We start from the raw sequence: 18,501 nt of genomic DNA on the forward strand, positions 1-18,501 counted from the left end.
AACCCTGCAGGACAAGCTTGAAGCGCCTTGGCCACGCCAGAAGCAATGTCTCCTCACACTATTTTGGGCTCCAAATGATAATTCCAATGCCTATCCCTGAAGTTCCAGGCAAAACCTTTTATATGTGGGATTTTAAGGGGGGCATTAAATAATACCTGTGTACCCCCAGAGTTTGAAATAAATCGAGATATGACACATGGGAGTCAGAAAAATGGAAATCAAGTATCAGCTCTATGACTGAACGGGCTGGTTTGGGGATTGCAGCTTCGATGTGCTGCCATCATCTGAGCTTCCTACCCCTTTCTCCTCTGCCACACTGAATGCGACCAGCGCAGTCTCCAGGCATCCCCACTGCAGGAGTGTCTACTGCTTCTCCGAGTTTATCGCCTGGATAAGCAGAAAATGTGGCTCTCCTGAGGCCATCAGGAGGCTCAGTGACTTCTCCCCATCTCACTCATCAGAGCACTGACTTCCCCTACTGAGTTCCCTGGAGAAGGGGCTTAGGGTTGAAGGAAGGTCAGAAAGATGCCTCAGGTAGACACTCAAAGAATGGGACTAAGTATTCCCTAACACTAGTCCCAAGGGACTGCGGTTCTGTTTATGCCTGGATAAAACTCCAGTTCTGTGCTGAGAGCTCAAAACACCCTTTAATAAATAGTAAGTTGAGCAAAAGGCAGAGAAACAGAAAGAATTCGGGACGTATACGAAAACTTTCTGACTCATATGCCTGGACTTCTGCTCAAACCACAGGGCTCCTTTGCCCTGCGGCAACCTGCCAGAGAGGTGCCTGCACGCTAGCTCCGCAGAATTGGTACATCTGCCTGGGGAATCCAGGGCAGGGAGAAACTTGGGGGTGAGTCCTCCAGGACAGGGTAAGAAGTCCAGAGCTCAGAACCAGGGAGAACTCAAGTAGGGTCTCATCGGGATAAGAGTACGGTTAGGATAGGAATGGGAGGAGGGTTTCAGATTGATGACTCGAATTTCTGCTATAGCAGAGGACTTGCTTTCATTGCTCAGGATGGACATAATAGTGGGTTTATTGGACTCATTTAAAGAATCTTTGTTATATAGATGAGGAAATGGAGACCTGTAGTGGTCAAGGAAGTTGGCCAAGGTCACGCAGTGGCTGAGCTAGGATTTGAACCCTGTCTCCTGACTGCCAAGCCCTTGCTCACTAGGAACAGGAGGCATCTTTTGACCCAACGTGTCAAAGCCCCCCCATGACTCTTCTGTATCACTCCATCACACAGAGAAGTGCCAGGGGCGGCCTTGGTCTCCTGAAATGATCCATAACTGACATGCAAATCACCTCCCACCCTGACCTTGAGCATCATCACATGTTCTTAAAGAACACACATATGTGTACACAAATACTCCCCCAGGTTTGGAGTAGGTAAGAGTCCTTCCGGCATAAGCTAAAAGGGAATAAACAAATACATGGCATATAAAATCCTCAGCAATGGGCAAACATATTCTAAGTTGGACTGAGGAAGAACAAAATCTTAGAGCAGAAAGAAAACCACTTGAAGAAAACGTCATAAAAACAGCATCCGCCCACTGCCCACTGCTTCCACTCTCCTTCTTGTCAGCTCCGGCCAGCTGGTATCTCTCTCAGCTCCACCTGCCACAGCTTCAAGGTCCTGTCTGCAGTTCTCTGTCAAAGGCTCCCCTCAGTCCCTTAAACCTGTGCCTGGAAGACTGCAAGCCCTCAACACGGCTCTTTCCCTCAAGTGCACTTGACTCATCCTCCGTGTCATTCATGTCTTAAGTTTAAATATCATCTCCTCTGAGGGGATATCACTGCCTGTCTAGAAACATTTTATGTCATAGTATTACGTATTATACTATGTAGAATACATAGTATTCTACAGATTTGTTTGGAGCACAGGGAGTACACAGAAGAAGTGGTAATCCCCAGGAGCCAACATGACCCCCCTATGTCAGATAACTTTCCATTATGGACACTCTTCATGAAACAGTATGAATGGGATGATAACAAACCATTTTCAAGGGCATCCTTATGGGCAGCCTGTGATCCATAGTGCACTGACACTGACTTGGAGCTGGATGAACATTTGTGCTCATGAGTATTAATGAATTTATTTCAAGCCAGAGAGAGGCTTCATGGGGTGTGCTCCAACTATGACCCAGCTAGAAGCTCAGAAGACATACTTATTTTTGACCCAGTGTTAGAAGGGGCAGATCGGATGTTTGATGGCTGTAGCAAAATTCTAAAGGATTACACAGACTGTAATGATGGACTCACGCTAGCAAGATCACATTTAATGAGGAAATAAGGGTAATCCAATGTGCTGAGTGAATATAGGCACGAAAAGTCAATGGCACAGGTGGGGGACAGGGGAGACCCGATTTAACAGCAACCCACATGCAAAGTATTTGAAACTTTTTTGAATCATAAAGGTTAAAAAAGTATTTTTCAAAAAATTCACCAATGAACATTTCCACCAGCTTCAGGACCTAGTAATCCACTTCTAGAACATTCTCCTAAGTACATAATAATAGATTTTGACAGAGATATGTATATATAAAAGTATTAAATTAGTGCACATTAAAGTAGTGAAAAATGGAAATAGCCTTAATTTCTAATTATAGAAATATTCAATGGAATATTCTGCTTCATTAAATGTCACGTTTGCAAAGAATATTTAATGACAGAGAGTAATCTTTCCGTTTTACAATGCTGTCTTTCCAACTCAAGTTGTGCCTCTGATGACAATATTTTAGCCTTCATGGAAAAACTGTGGGGAAAATTTGGAGGTAAATCACATCATGCAGTCAATCATTTTCTCAGTCTCTGTATGAGGTCATCCCCTGAAGCATCCTAGTGTCCCAGAAGGAGGCAAGGAAAGGGCATTTGAGGGTAAACGAGGTCTTGAATCAAGCCTGTCTCACATAAATATTGGGCCATCAATGCCATTTCCATGGTCAGCGACCCCCAGGGAGAAAGATGCTATGAGGCATCATTTCCTTTAATATTTATTCCTCAAATTTCCCCAGTATAGAAATCACTTAAGAAACTGTCAGTTTTCCAGACACTTTTATTTGCAGCTTGCAGATTGCATCAATAACGTGGTGCACCCACGACTCTCCCTGTATCCATCCATCATCAACACCAGTGCAAACCAGGCCCTCCACTTTTCCTCCTGATCTCTCCTGTAGTCATCTGCAGACCTCCTTATAGAAAAGGAGTTTAAGGTGATAAACTCCAGTTGTACCCTCTGCTTCAATTCCCAGGCATGTAAGATAAATGGCGTTCAAGAAGGTGTTGTGCCTCTAATGACAAAACACCAAGGAATTCCTGGAGCAGTGTTAATTAATGCATTCAATCCTAGGACCATGCTTACAGTTATAAGAATCAAGATATTTTCAAGGTGACAGAGGGAGCTTTAGAGTCATTTTTTTGAGGGTGGTTAAGAAACTATTGGAGAATGGTAAAGAGCAGAGGCTTAAAGTCAGACTAGAACTTGTTTGAATACAAGGTCTATCACTCATCACTTAGACAAGAACTTGACCAACCCATTCTTCAGATTTTCAGAAAAAGTATCATGTGAAAAATAAGTGTCCACTTCCTAGTGACACTGGCAAGATTAAACGAGGTAATGCATACAAATGTTTAGTGCACTGGCCTATCAACTTAGTGCTTAATAACTAGGAGTCATTTTATTTTTCCATAGGAAATTGCAGGGACTTTAGAATCAACTAGGCTTGGGTTTAAATCCATATTATGTTTATTAGTTTGTCTCAATGTATGTAATATACTGAATCTCCAGAACCTTGGTTTTCTCACCTATAGAATGAAGAAAAATAAAACTTTTAAAATAGTTGCTATAAAGGTGAACTGGGGACTAGCATAGTCCTGAAATGGGGTAGAGTTTCAGTTGATGTTTATGGCCTGCCTTTCTGCATTCTTCAGGTGAGAATCCAGGTACTGTGCTGTCTTTTTGATGCTAATAATATTCTTATACCATAATATGCTGCTTGTATAGGGTGTCCTTCGTTTAAGTTGGACCCCTCCCCCCTTCATTTACCCAGAACTCTGTCCTTAAAGGGGTTGCCTATGGCCATTTTGATGGTTTGGGGAGAAAATTCCAAAATAGAGTATAATAAATGTGGTTAGGGAGATTTCCTGTGGGGTAGGAAAGAGAGAAATACTCTAGATAGAGGAGCAATGGTTTATTTATTTAGAAGCTCATTAAGGCCAAGTCTTAGGTAAAGAATGTGGTCCCTACCCTTTTTCTCTTTCAGCCCAATTTTTGTAATTTTCTGACTTCTCTACTGGGAGATGGAGTTAGAGACACGTTGACTCATGACCAAACCCATGAAGAGTCTGGAATTCCCGGCTTTTGACTTTTCCCTTGACCATATCTATTATAGCATCCTTGGAAGAGCCAGTGGACCTCTGGTCCCCAAACTTGAAACAGCGGGGGATGGGGACAAGAGTATAAGCAGAGGGTTAATTGATGAGAAAAGTCATTTTTACAATGTTCCAAGGGATGGGATTCAGAGATTTACGTCACTTTTCAAGGCATAACAGCGATTACTGCCGGTCAAGGCTCAGACACTCCTGTCCAGGGAGTCTTCCTTTCCCTCTTGCCTCCGACTGTGGTCCTTCCTATAGATTCAGTGCTGGGGGATTGAAGTGAAGGGAGGAATGGTGCAAAGGATACACAGAGGCAAATGGCAGAAGATGAAGTTCTGGGAAGAAAGTTCTTGAGAAAAGTTTGCATCTTGGCTCAGCTTCTTGCTTTTTTCAGTATGACTCAATTTTGGTGAGAAATGTGTGTTTTGGCTGCTCCTCAAGAACAGAGCCTGTTGTCGATGAGAACTTGGGACGGCGTGCTCTCCTTCTCTCTGAAGACCCGCTGTCCTCTCTCCCCAGATCCGTCTGCTCTGGCTCAGGAAAGAATGCTAAACCCAGCACGCATGTGTCCGAGATGCCGCACGGTGTCTGCTACAGCCCAGCCATCTGCGGGAGCTAGAGCTGCCAACTTGTCACCACGCAGGGAAATCCACAGCGCAGCCTTCCCCACTTACCAGGTGGAAGTTCTCTCTTCTCTGATTAAGCTCTCTGGGGGTGGGGGAGGGGTGTGACCAAGGCAGCCGTATCAGCAAAGTTAGGGTTTTAAGATTTCTTGTTTCACAAATGAGACTCTTAGGATGACAGTTGAATTTTTTTTTTTAATTTTTATTTATTTATTTATTTATGGCTGTGTTGGGTCTTAGTTCCTGTGCGAGGGCTTTCTCCAGTTGTGGCGAGTGGGGGCCACTCTTCATCGCAGTGTGCGGGCCTCTCACTATCGCGGCCTCTCTTGTTGCGGAGCACAGGCTCCAGACGCGCAGGCTCAGTAATTGTGGCTCACGGGCCCAGCTGCTCCGCGGCATGTGGGATCTTCCGGGACCAGGGCTCGAACCCGTGTCCCCTGCATTGGCAGGCAGATTCTTAACCCCTGCGCCACCAGGGAAGCCCAACACAGTTGAATTTTTATAGAGGATAAGGCACACAGGTCAGGGGTGAGAAGAAATTTAGGGCAGGGTTTTCACCCCGGGAATTTTAAAAGTAATGATATCTGATGCCACTCTCAGAGATTCTGGTAAAATTGATAGAAGGTGTGGCCTGGGCATCGGGATTTTTAGAAGTTCCCTGGGTGATTCTAACGTGTTGCAAAGTTTGAAAGCCACCGGTTGGGAAAAGTGCTTCTCAAACTTTAATTTGCATGAGAAGCACCTGGGCATCTTGTTGATGGGGACAGCCTGAGATTCTTAATTTCTAATAAGCTCCTAGCTGATGCTGGTGCCACTGGTCTGTAGAACACACTTTTGAGTTATGAGGCTCCAGGTTTGAATATCTTTCAACCTAGAATATAGCTTCGTTCTTTGTCTGCTCAGAGAACAAATTCAAGACTCAGCTTAAGTATCCCCTGATCTCAAAGACCTTCTTAACTTCTTACGCCATTTCCTTGCCCTCAGAAGAAGTGATCGCTCCTTTCCATGTGCCCTTACTTGAACTGACACGGCTCTCGGTCTCCTTGAAATCCAGTGCAGTTCCTGCTTCCTTTTGCATCTCCTGTGTAGTCAGGGATCATAACAAGTTACCGATTAAACAGGTATGACCCCCCCCCCAACACCGCCTCCGCTCTAGTTACCCTGCTTCATTTCACTTTATAACTGTTATGGTTATTTGCTTATTGTCTGTCTCCCTCCATTAAAATATAAGTGTCAAAAGGAAAGGGATTTTTTTATCTTCTTGTTCACTGGTCTATTCCCAGTGGTCCGGCACATTGTATATCCTCAATAAATATCTGCCGAACGAATGAATGAATGTTAGACAAGGCATGTATCCAAGGTAAGGCAGTGTCCACCATGACACTTGTCATTTATTGGGCTGGGGGAGATGGGGAATGTAGTGGGTGTGGGAAATTAGGCAATGCAGAGCAGCCTAGACCCACTTGTGCATTTTTTTCTTTGTTTTTATTATTTTTTAATTGAAGTAGATTTAATTTACAATGTTGTATTAGTTTCAGGTGTACAGCACAGTGATCTAGTTATACATACATATATAAAATATATATACGTACACACATATATTTATATTCTTTTTCAGATTCTTCTCCCTTATATGTTATTGTAAAATATCGATATAATTCCCTGTGCTGTACAGTAGGTCCTTGGTTATCTATTTCTATACACAGTAGTGTGTTTATGTTAATCCCAAACCAGAGCCGTCCACACAGTGCCTGGCACATAGTAAGCACTCAGTACACCTTAAAAAATGCCTCTAGTAATCTTCTAATAATTTTTCTTGCTTCAATATAAGCCTTCAATGCTTCTGTAAACCTCAAGGTCAACACATTGTACATCACTACACCCACCCACCAGTCATCTACCCATCCATCCATCCATCCATCCATATGTATTTTTTGGTAAATGTCCAACAATAAATTTTTTTTTTAATTAGGCAAGGGAGTTCACTGATGTTCTTTGTTCAGCTGGTAAACACAAAAAATGTATTTTTAAAAAATTCCTCTCTTTGCTGAGTGAAAAATGTAAGTTCCGAGATCACTCAGAAAAACATGCTTTAAAGGTCAAAGACACAGAAGCAATTCCACTCTTGTCTATATTTTCCCATTAACCTTAGCATAGATGTTCATATCCTTCTTTGTTGATTACGAACCAGAGTCAGTCAGAAATGAAATGCCTTGCTCATGGCAGAGTTCATTTCAGTGTTTTTCTGGGCAGAGTGGGAGGAGTGGGGAATCAGAGAAAGGAAAGAGTATTAACTCCCCAGGCAGACCCAATGTAGAACCCTGTTGAGAGATGTTACTGACTAGATGCTTCTACAGAGACCTGCCAAAAATAGGATTGGAGGTAATAGGAATGAACAAGGTTTAGCCAGACAATCATTCTGTATTGCTCACTGGCCCAAAATTGTTCCCTGAGATGTGCTTCCCAGTTATTTGTCCAGATTTCTATGATCTTAACAGATTGCTCCTGGGTAGAAAATAGCTTGACTTCTCCAAGCTCTGACAACCCTTAATTCTCCTCGTTAATTCTTTTGTAGCCTGTGTGGATTTCAGAGGGAAACACACTTATCTGGCTGTCTGCTTCAGGGGACGATTTCCCCAGGATGGCTTGAGAAGCTGTACTCAGGGAATCTTAACGCACAGAATGGTTAGGGGCAGAGACTTTTGTTTCTCATGGGAGTTCAGCCTTTGGAAACGAGCAAAGCCATGTCTCCAGGAGACAGCCAGCCCACGCGGTTTAACCGGCAGAAGCTGGCAGCCCAGGGGTAAGGGATGGGAAAGGCAGAGGAACATCATTTGAGCCTTGTTGGGGTGGAGGATTTTGCAGCTTCCAGCAGCTACGAGGTAGTGTCTGACCCTCTGTCCGTTCCTCTCCTTTCCCATTATGTACAGATGTCTCTGTATTTCCTAAAAATGTCTAAAATCTTTATTTTAAAAAGTTGCCCATTTGATCACTTTGACAGCTAAGACAGAGATACTGAAAGCTTGCCTTTGCTCCATCACTAACCAGTGATCCAGCTTGGCTAAGCCTGTTCCCCCCTCTACACCTGTTAGCTCATCTCTACAATGAGAAGGGACCCAGAATAGTGGTTACAAATACAGTCTCCATGTTCACACCAGCTCTGCTTCTTAGTAGCAAGGTGACCTCTAGAAGTTGCTCAACCTCCATTTTCTCATCTGTAAAATGGGGAGCTCCACAGTACCTCATACGTTTGTGGTAAAGATTAAATGCATCAATATATGTAAAGTGCTTGGTACAGTGCCTGGCACGTGTTAAGTGCGACATAGACATTTGCTATTTTTAAGAGCAGAGGATTGCTGTTTAAGGTTCCTCCCTTCTAGATTTAAAAGATGAGTCATTACCTCAATGGATATTTTTGGCGGCCTACCCAGCATTCATTTCTCTATTTTCCCTGTTGCAAAAGCCCCAAATATCCTTTGTAGAAACACCCACAAGAACCCCCTGTGTGACAATGCAGCACCGTTACAGACGGTACTGACTCTTCTCCAATGACAGGGAAACAAGTCACTCGGTAAATTTGTTAAAAATAAATTGCAAAAAAAAAATTTAGCCAAAGCATCCTTAGTAAACTTGAATAAAATCCACCCCCCCGACACACTCTTTTACCAGGTTGTTTCTGATGCACTTTATGAGATGTGCTGTATCAGAAAAGATCTCCCTTCTGTTCCCATCTGTAGTCTCGCTTTGTTATGGTTTCAAAAGACAAAACTATGAAACCAAATCTGGACACACAGGTTTTCTGGAGGGCATGATGATGATCTGTTTCATCCATAAGGCAATTACAAAGAGACTCCATATTCATTCACTGATTTTATTCTTATGATAACATTCAGGGGCCCCATTTTGGTGGGGAGGGGGGGTGGGGCGAACACTGAGCCTCTGAACAATACTAAATTGAGATTCTTGGAAGCCTAGTGACCCTTCTCACTGGAGAGGGAGGTGAGGCCAGAATCTTAAACACGCCTTCCTCCTTTCTGAAACACTTTTTTCACTGGATTTCTAGGAAACCCACACTCTCCTGTTCCTTTTTCTAATCTTTAAAGTCAAGGGCCTAGGACTCTGTCCTTGTCCCTCTCCTCCACGTACACTCTCCCATTAGATAAACTCCTTTGGGCCTATGGTTTTCCATACTGTCTACTTGCTGGCTGATGTGTTTATTGTCTGTATTTCATTAGAATGTAAGTTTCAACATGGTAGGATTTTAACTGTTTTATTCAATTCTGTACCTACAGAGTCTGAAACAGTGCCTGGATTTCATTTCCTTTGGATACATGCCCAGAAGTGAAATTGCTGGATTATATAGTCGTTCTATTTTTAATTTTTTGAGGAAACTCCATACTGTTTTCTGTAATAACTGTACCAATTTACATTCCCACCAACAGTGAACAAGGGTTCCCTCTTCTCCACATCCTCACCAAGACTTATCTTTTGTCTTTTTGAAAATAGCTATAGGGACTTCTCTGGTGGCGCAGTGGTTAAGAATCTGCCTGCCAGTGCAGGGGACATGGGTTCAAGCCCTGGTCCGGGAAGATCCCACATGCTGCGGAGCAACTAAGCCCGCGAGCCACAACTACTGAAGCCCGCGCGCCTAGAGCCCGTGCTCCGCAACAAGAGAAGCCACCGCAATGAGGAGCCCGTGTTCCGCAACAAGAGAAGCCACCGCAATGAGGAGCCCGTGCACCGCAACGATGAGTAGCCCCCGCTCGCCGCAACTAGAGAAAGCCCGCGTGCAGCAACGAAGACCCAACACAGCCATAAATAAATAAATAAATAAATTTATATAAAAAAAGAAAATAGCTATATATGTTCATACACACATAAAATATAATAAAATATTCAGCCTTAAAACAAGAAGGAAGTCCTGTCATTTGCAACAACAGGGATGAAACCAGATAACATTATGCTAAGTGAAATAAGCCAGAGCCAGAAAGACAACTCCTTCATGACCTCTCTTACATGTGGCATCTCCAAAAGTAGAACTCATAAAAGCAGAGAGTAAAATGGTGACTTTCAGGGGCCAGGGGCGGGGTGAGGGAAATGGGAGATGTTGGTCAAAGGGTATATAGTTTCAGTTATGCAGGATGAATAAGTTCTGGAGATCTAATATTCAACAAGTGACTACAGTTAATAATACTGTATCATATACTTGAAATTTGAGAGCAGATCCTAAGTGTTCTTACCACAAACACACAAAATGGTACTTATGTGAGGTGATGGATATGTTAATGAACTTGATGTGGTAATTATTTCACAATGTACACATGTATCAAAACCACATAGTGTACCTTAAATATGTACAATTTTTATTTGTCAGTGATACCATAATAAAGCTGGGGAGAAGAAATAAAACTGTTCCTGGAACTTAGTAGGCACTCAATAAATGTGTGAAGGGTGAATGAATGTATAATTTCAAATACAAAGAACTTGCTTTGTATTCTCTGTCATTTCCGAGGTTGGCAATGCAGAATAAAGCTTCTCAACCACTTGACCATGGTTTGCCTTTGGGGCTGGATAATTCTGTTTGCAGGGGTCCTGTCCTGTGTGCTGTAGGATGTTTAGCAGCACCCCCAGCTTCTGTCTACTAGATGCCAGTAGAAATCCCCACTTGTGACAACAACAAAAAATCTCTCCAGCCCTTAAGTTCCAGCTATGTGACAAGTAATTTACCTCCCTGAGCCCCAGTCCTCATTATAAATAAGGGGTTAGACTACCCACCCCATAATGCAGTTGTGAGGATTAAATGAGGTAATGTGTCCCAAAATAGCCAGCATGGTGTCCCCTTAATGTTCATTTCCCTCTTGGCTCTGGGACTGAACTCCTTCATGTATCCAGGTTTCATTACTCATTTTGAGTCCTACTTCTTCTCTTGGTTTTGTCTCACTTGCCTGTTTTCATGGCCTTGGATCCTCCCTCTTTGTCCCCAGAACTGGGAACTTCTTCTTACAGCCATCCTTCTAGCCACTGGATATGTCTCCATTCTGAATCCCTCATCTGGTTCTGAGATGCAGCTCCATCTCAACTATTTTCTCCCAGGCTTATTCCATACTTGAACCTCTCCTATCCTATCACCTTTCCAGCCACCTGAACTAAATCAAGGTTATTCTCAGACCAGCAGCTCACACTGGTGGGGATGAGATGCAAACCAACATGCCTGGGATTCGTGTCGTCATCTTCCACATAAAGACAATTACTTCTCTGGCTCTGGACTTCTCATCTCATAAATTAGAAGATTCGTTAGTTGTTGGTTGGAGTTGCCTTTTCCATTGACCATGAGATAAATATCTATTTGTCTTCCTAGAGCCAGCTGAACTTTAAGTTTCCTTCCCATTTCAACCTTGTGTGTCCAGGTTTCAAACATGGGAGTGGAAGAATAGTTAAGGGTTAAGAAAGTTAAGAATTAAGGATTAAGAATAATTAAGGGTTAAAGTGAAGAACTTCTCAGTCAGGATTATGGTTCCCTCTTCTGTCCCCATCTGGTTGCTTTCTGGCGATGGTGTGATGTAGTTAGGGTCCAGGTTTTGGGGTCAGATGAACTGTAGGGGATTGTCACTCTGCCACTCACCAGCACTAGCCATGCAAACGTAGGTAAGTTAGTTACTCATTCTGAACCCTTGACTCTCTTTTGTTCTCCACCAGAAATAGCTCTTATGAGGGCTATATGTATACTGTATGGAAAGCCCCAAGAAACAGCATCCAGCACAATATGGGCCTTTGTTAAATGTCATTTTCTCTTCCCTTTATATTCCCAGCCTAGTACCTCTATTTAATCCTCCTACAATCTAGAATTATACTGTCACCTCTTTTTGGGCAAGGGTCCTATTTCATTAATCTTTACGTTTTCCTACCCTCTATTCTTGCGTATTGCTTTTGCATAGTTATGACTCAATTAAGCGTCTATTGGATTAAATGGACTTGAAATTTGACATGCTGTAGGACAGGAAATAAAAATAAATCATAATAAAATATAGTTGAAAATAATGAAAAAAATCTGAATATGGAAGAACCAGAATGATAAAGAGAAATTGGCCTGGGAATTCAAGCCATGCTGTTTTCAACTAGGCTTTGCGTGGGTGAGCAGTGATGAAGAGCAAGGACTTTGCAATAAGACAGAGCTGGGTTTGGAGTCAGACCAATCCAGGATCTAGTAGAGTATCTGCCACACAACAAGTGTTTCCAGTAATAACTACGTAATGAAGCTTGTTAAATGTTTTAATATATTTGACTCTAATTATGTCACATACAAGCAGTTATTTTACTTCTCTGAGACTTGATTTATTAATCTGTAAATCGGGAATAATAATGAGAATGAAACAAATTAATGTAAATAAAGAAAGTGGCCAAGTGCCCAGCACACAATTTGTGTGTAACACATCGTAGATACTATTGCTGCAGAGTCTCTGCTTTACCTTGGGCTCGCTATTTGTGAATATGGTTAATAAAAATTCCTGGATGTTGGTAATCATATCCCATGGCACACTGGGCTAGCTTTTGGAATACTGAAGCTAGAAAAAACAGTGAGGTATAAATCGGACCAGCTCTAAAGCCTGCAAGCTGTGTGCTGGGTAAATCACCTTACTTTTCTGATTCTCCGTGTCTGTAAGTGTACAAAGTAGTTGTGATCTAGGATCTTTTCTATTCCTAAAAATCTTTGAGTACGACTAATTGACCTTGACGGGTCCTTCCATTTTTAAGAGCGTACGATTAGAAGAGTAGGCTATATGTCCCTGAATATCGGCCAATGACATTTGTGTGTGTGTGTTTGGCTGCGGGGAGGGGAGGTGGTACTGGGAAGAGTGTGCTACTGATCAGGAGGGGCAGAGAAGGGGTGTAATACGTGTTGATTATCTATCAGACCGAGAATATGTGTGTCACTCTTCATCTATTTTATATATTCCCACAAAAACCCTGTGAGAATTGAGTTCTGAGCTCTGCTTTCCCCATAAGGAAATTAAGGTTGAGAGATGTTAAGTAACCTGGATAAAGTCCCAAGAGGGAAAACTGTTTTTTCTCTTTTCCTTCTGTGCTGCCCCTTCCTCAATCCAGCCTCTCATTGGCTAGTGCCTGGATTATTCGTTCAATCGGTGTGACTGGGGACCTCCTAGCCTGCTCCCCTCCAGTCCAGCCTCTGTGATGTTGAGAATAAGACCATTTTATTTCCCTTCAGGAGCCTAGACTAGCCCTGAGGGAAAAATCCAAGCTTCTTAGCACAGTTTCCAAGGCCCCAGGTGATCTGTCTCCCACCTACCTCTCCAGCTGCATCGTCACTTTCATCCTTTCGTCTATATTTATTGAGCACCTTCCTCATCCGAGACATTTTGCTGGGCTACCTCCATAAAGGTAAGAGGTGGTCCTGCCCCTTACTTATAATGCAGTAGGGTTAGACATACCATAATCAACTAACCACACAGATACCTGTCCTGATCTATCTGTCTATCTATCTCTCTATCATCTAACTATCATCATCATTATCACCTATTAACAATAACTAACATTTATTAAGCACTAATGATCAAGGAACTATAATCACTTTAACTGTATTTTTTTCACTTAAACCTTCCAACAAGCCTATGAGATAGGCATTTTTATTTCCATTTTCCAGGTAAGAAAACTGCCTCATAGACAGTTTAAATGTCTTGCCCAAGGTCACACAGCTAGGAAGTGGGAAGGCCAGGATCTGTGCCCAGGAAGTGGCCTGGACTCTTCACAACCTGCTACTACTCCAGTGTATGGTTACAGACGGTGATAGGCACCACAGAAGAAAGGCTTGGGCTACTATCAGTGTGCAGCTAGTGATGGGGAGCCTGAGGAAACAGTTTTAAAAAGTGACTTTCTTCACCCAACTGCCCTCATTCCTTCCACCCATTATGCACACCGGCCTCCAACAGAGATGGACCCCTTGCTGCTCTTCGCTCTCTACAGCCTTCCCATCATTCTGGATGCTGCTTCCTCTGTGTAGAAGGCCTGCTCCTCTTCATCAGCCTAACATCTGCTCATTCACTCATTTGCCAAGCAATTGTTGGACCTGCTATTGTGTCAGACACTGCTAGACTCTGTGTCTACGGAGATAAACGGACACGAACTCTGCCCTCTGGTGCTCACCATCTGGAGGGGAGATGGACATGCAAACAAGCACAGAATGGGCAAGACACTTAGCATGATGGGTTGTGTGCATGAAAAGGGTGAAAGATAAGAGAAATACAGCCTGCCTATTCCATAGAACATTAACACCATTTTTAATAACAAAAATACTATATAGAGTGTATATTTTTAAGCCTAAGATCAGTTTTTACTTGTTACCAGATCAACAATCTGAAATCTTCTAGTGATTTTTTTTCCTCAGTGCAATAAATTTTGTTATCCCATCCCGTCCCTCTTTCCCCTTTCTCCCTTCCTCCCTCCCTCCTTCCTTCCTAATCATCCCTTGGAGGTGATGTGAATACCTCCTTTGCTTTCCCCATGTCAGGCACTGCGCCTGTTGATCATCCTTCAAAACTCAGTTTGAGGACTTCCCTGGTGGCACAGTGGCTAAGAATCCACCTGCCAATGCAGGGACACGGGTTCAAGCCCTGGTCTGGGAAGATCCCACATGCCGCGGAGCAACTAAGCCCATGCACCACAACTACTGAGCCTGCGCTCTAGGGCCCGCGAGCCACAACTACTGAAGCCTGCGTGCCTAGAACCCGTGCTCCATCCTCAACAAGAGAACCAACCGCAATGAGAAGCCCGCACACGACAAGGAAGAGTAGTCCCCGCTTGCCGCAACTAGAGAAAGCCCGCGCACAGCAATGAAGGCCCAACGCAGCCAAAAGTAAATAAATTAATTAATTAAAAAAAAAAACTCAGTTTGAGGCCCTCCTACAGAAGGCCCTTCTTGAACCACAGGTTCCCAAGAAGGTTGAGGAGGGTCCTCTTCTTTCTGCTCCCACTGTCTCCTGTGAAAACTGATCATGAGGCCACAGTGCGAAGGTCTGCTGTCTGTCTGTACTGTAGACTATTCACTCCCCGAGGGCAAGGACTCTATATGTAGAGTTTAATACAGTGCCTGCATAATGCAGTAGATGTAGGTACTCAGTAAATATTCATTCTATGTGTAAATAAATTAAATTCAGGAAGAAACCACAATGGAAAATATGCAGACAAAAAGAGCTTGATTGCAAAACTCTTGTCTCTTGCAACCTGAAATTCTATGAGATGTAAATTCTCTGGTTACTTATGCCAGGCAGTCTGCAAACCTAATTTCCCTTTGCATAGTCTGTCTCTTGTGATAGCAGGCATCAGACACATCTCTTTACTTAAGACTTATGTAGAATCTCTGATTTTGGCAAAGATTCTTGATTGCCTTGATCTTCCAAAGTATTAGAACCTCTGATTTTTAGCTGAGCACATGACCACCCAGAGTGAAATCTGTATCTCTTAGACTCTCTTCCAGCCAAATGCAGCCAATAGGAAGTTAGGACCCATGCTACGTGACATTTCCGCTTCTGTCTTTAAAAACAGGCGACATTCCCCTACCTCAGTCCTCCTGGCTGGAATATCCGTCCATCCATGTGGTCAAATATTCATTCAGACAAGGGCCATGCCCAAGGGATGGTGGAGCAACAAGACAGGAACTGGAGTCTCTGGTAGCTTGGAATCCTTACTGATCTTGGAACGCTCATCTCCAGACCTAAAGGAAAGAGAGACAAAATAGATCTCAACCTTGTTTGAGATGCTGTTATTTGGGAACTCTGTTACATGCAGCCATATCTAATATTGACCAGTACACTGATATTCCTTTTATAGAAACACAGATTGTCAGAGGCATATGGGACTTTAGAATTAATCTAATCCAGTGTTTCTTAACCTTTTTGGAGTCAAGAATATTTTAAAATTTGATAGAAGCTCACTACTATAAAATAACATAAAATGCATGTCCATAGTAGACCACGGCCCTCTCCTGGTTAAGCATTCCTAGTTTGGTTGTAAACCTTCACTTTAACTACAAGCAAGCTGTGGTTCAGAAAGGCCCTAAAATTTGCAGACAGTCCCATGGGAAACTGGACCAGTATCCCTGATTTATTACCCCCAAGCTGGTGCTTTTTCCTCCAAAAGACACTGTGTAGTTTCCCTGGGCAATGCTCCAGTGATGGCTATCTGATGGGGCTTCAGAGATATTTTAGGTTTCTTGGTAAATATTGATGACTTAGCCTTCTTTATTTATTCATTCATTCATTCAATCATTTATCCACTTTAGAAGCAATTATTGAGCATCTTCCAGGGTTAGGCACAGGACAATGCCCTGTTATACTATAGTGGACAAAACACAGATATTACTCGTATCATTATGGGGCTTACATACAATGGATGAGTCAGATGTTAAACAAGTCAAAACACAAATGCATTTATAATAACAAGCTGGGGTAAGTACTATGAAAGAAGTAAATGGGATGGTAGCAGAGAATAATAAATAAGGGGATCTGCTGGGAATGTCAATTTTATGGATTTGACATTTAAGCTGAGATGAAAGATGAGAAGAAACTGGACATGTGGAGAGTAAAGGAAAGGGTATTCCAGGCAGAGGGAACAACCTATGCAAAGATCTTGAGAAGGAGGAAGTTAGAATATTAAAGAGCTGGAAGAAAGCTCACTAGGGTGGGCTTACCTACCTAAGGAAGAAATTGAGACGTAGGTCAGGGCAAGATCGTACAGTCCCAAGTGGACCCTTGATGGCCTCTTAACAAATCTGGGCTTTCATTTTAATTACAATAAGAAGCCACAGGAAGCTTTTCAAGAGACAGCCTTTATCACTTCTTCCAGAGGGAGAAGTGATGTGATTCTAGGTTTTCAAAAGACGACTGTGGTTGCTTTGTGAAAATGAATTGGGATGGTAGATAAGAGGAGACACAGGGTGGCATGTGAGAGGATACAGTTGTAGCCCATGTCACTAATAGTCAGGCTGCGCAGATGGATTTGAAATGTATTTTGGGCGTAGGAGGTACTTTGGCTTGGTGTGGGGCTGGCTGCAGAGTCTGAGAGGAGAGCCAACAGGTCTCTTGCGAATCTCAAAGGATTCCTCTACGGAATTCTCCGGCAAAGCGAGCCCAGATATATCCTAAAGTTGATGAAAGACCCTTGTCAACAGCTACTGACCTGCTCACAGACCTTTCCTGGGATGCCAAAGCAAAACAAGGTTAAAATCCAGACTGTTTCAGCAGGCTACATGCCATTTCTTAACGGAAAGGGTGGAAGTTGCACATTCAGAATAAGGTTAGAGAAAATTTATCTCATTTTTAAAAATAAATTACCACAAATAACTCATTGATTTGATTTGGAAGAGAATAAGATGTGTGCTACAGTTTTGGGGTTATGCTTATATGAACTGACTGAAAAGGTAGAAATTTAGAACTTCAATTATAAAAGATTTTGGAAAACATTTTCATTTAATTACTCATTATAGTTATGTTTCTATGGCAATAACTTGGCGTTTTAGAACCCAAAATAGGCAACAGTTGATCACTCATCTACCTTAATGCAACAAGTGGATGAATATGGTGAAGATTCTCTGTCATTACCTCTTTTTCAGTCAGGAAAGCTGAGTCCTTCCCTGAGTTCATGCCTCAGAAGCTTGCTGGAAAATCAAAACACCCTTCACCTCCCCCCACCCTCACTCCAGCAGGACAGAGAGGGGAACAAACACTGAGCACATTGTAATGCCAAGTAATTTCTTATATGTTAATTAATGTTAATTTTCACAACAACCTGGGTAGGTTTTAGTATCTCTACTTTATGTTTGAGGAAAAAGAGCTCAAAGAGAAAACCAGTGGAAGTGTCCACAGAAGAAGAATGTAGGGTCGAATCTCTAAAACCCATATTGGGTCATGTCACTCTCATGCAGACTTCCAGTTTAAAACTCATTTCTCAAGTGTTTCCAAGTTCTAGAAGTGAAAGAACAATACTCAGATATTCTCAGAAAGTCCAGCATTCCCAGCAACACTTGGTTCTTAGTTCTGATAACTTAATACCCTATATAGTAGAATTACTGGACCCAACTTTTATCAGTTTGTCCACGCCACTTTCTGAGTGACTTTAAAGTTCTTCCCACTGGAAGCAGAGGAAATACTTCTGCATCCCTTGACTTTGGGTTCAGTCATGTGACCTACTTCAGCCAATTAGATAGTAGCATTCATAAGCAAGGAAAGGTTTGAAAGGCATTGCAGGATTCTATTTGCCCTCTTGTGCTTCTACTGTTACCTGAGAAGAACATGTCCAGGGTAAGCACTGCCCCTCAGCCTGGGTCCCGGAATAAACAGAGGCGGCGCACACCTGAGCTGAGACTTGCATCAAGCCAAGCCCAGCTGACTTACAGCCCGAAGCAGCACCACCCAACCCAGCACAGCCAAGATCAACCAATTCTCCTTTGACCTGCAGACCCATGAGCAAGTAAGTGGTTGTGGTTGT

Source organism: Balaenoptera borealis (genome assembly GCF_965194805.1).
Source record: "Balaenoptera borealis genome assembly, chromosome: 17".
Lineage (NCBI taxonomy): Eukaryota > Metazoa > Chordata > Mammalia > Artiodactyla > Balaenopteridae > Balaenoptera > Balaenoptera borealis.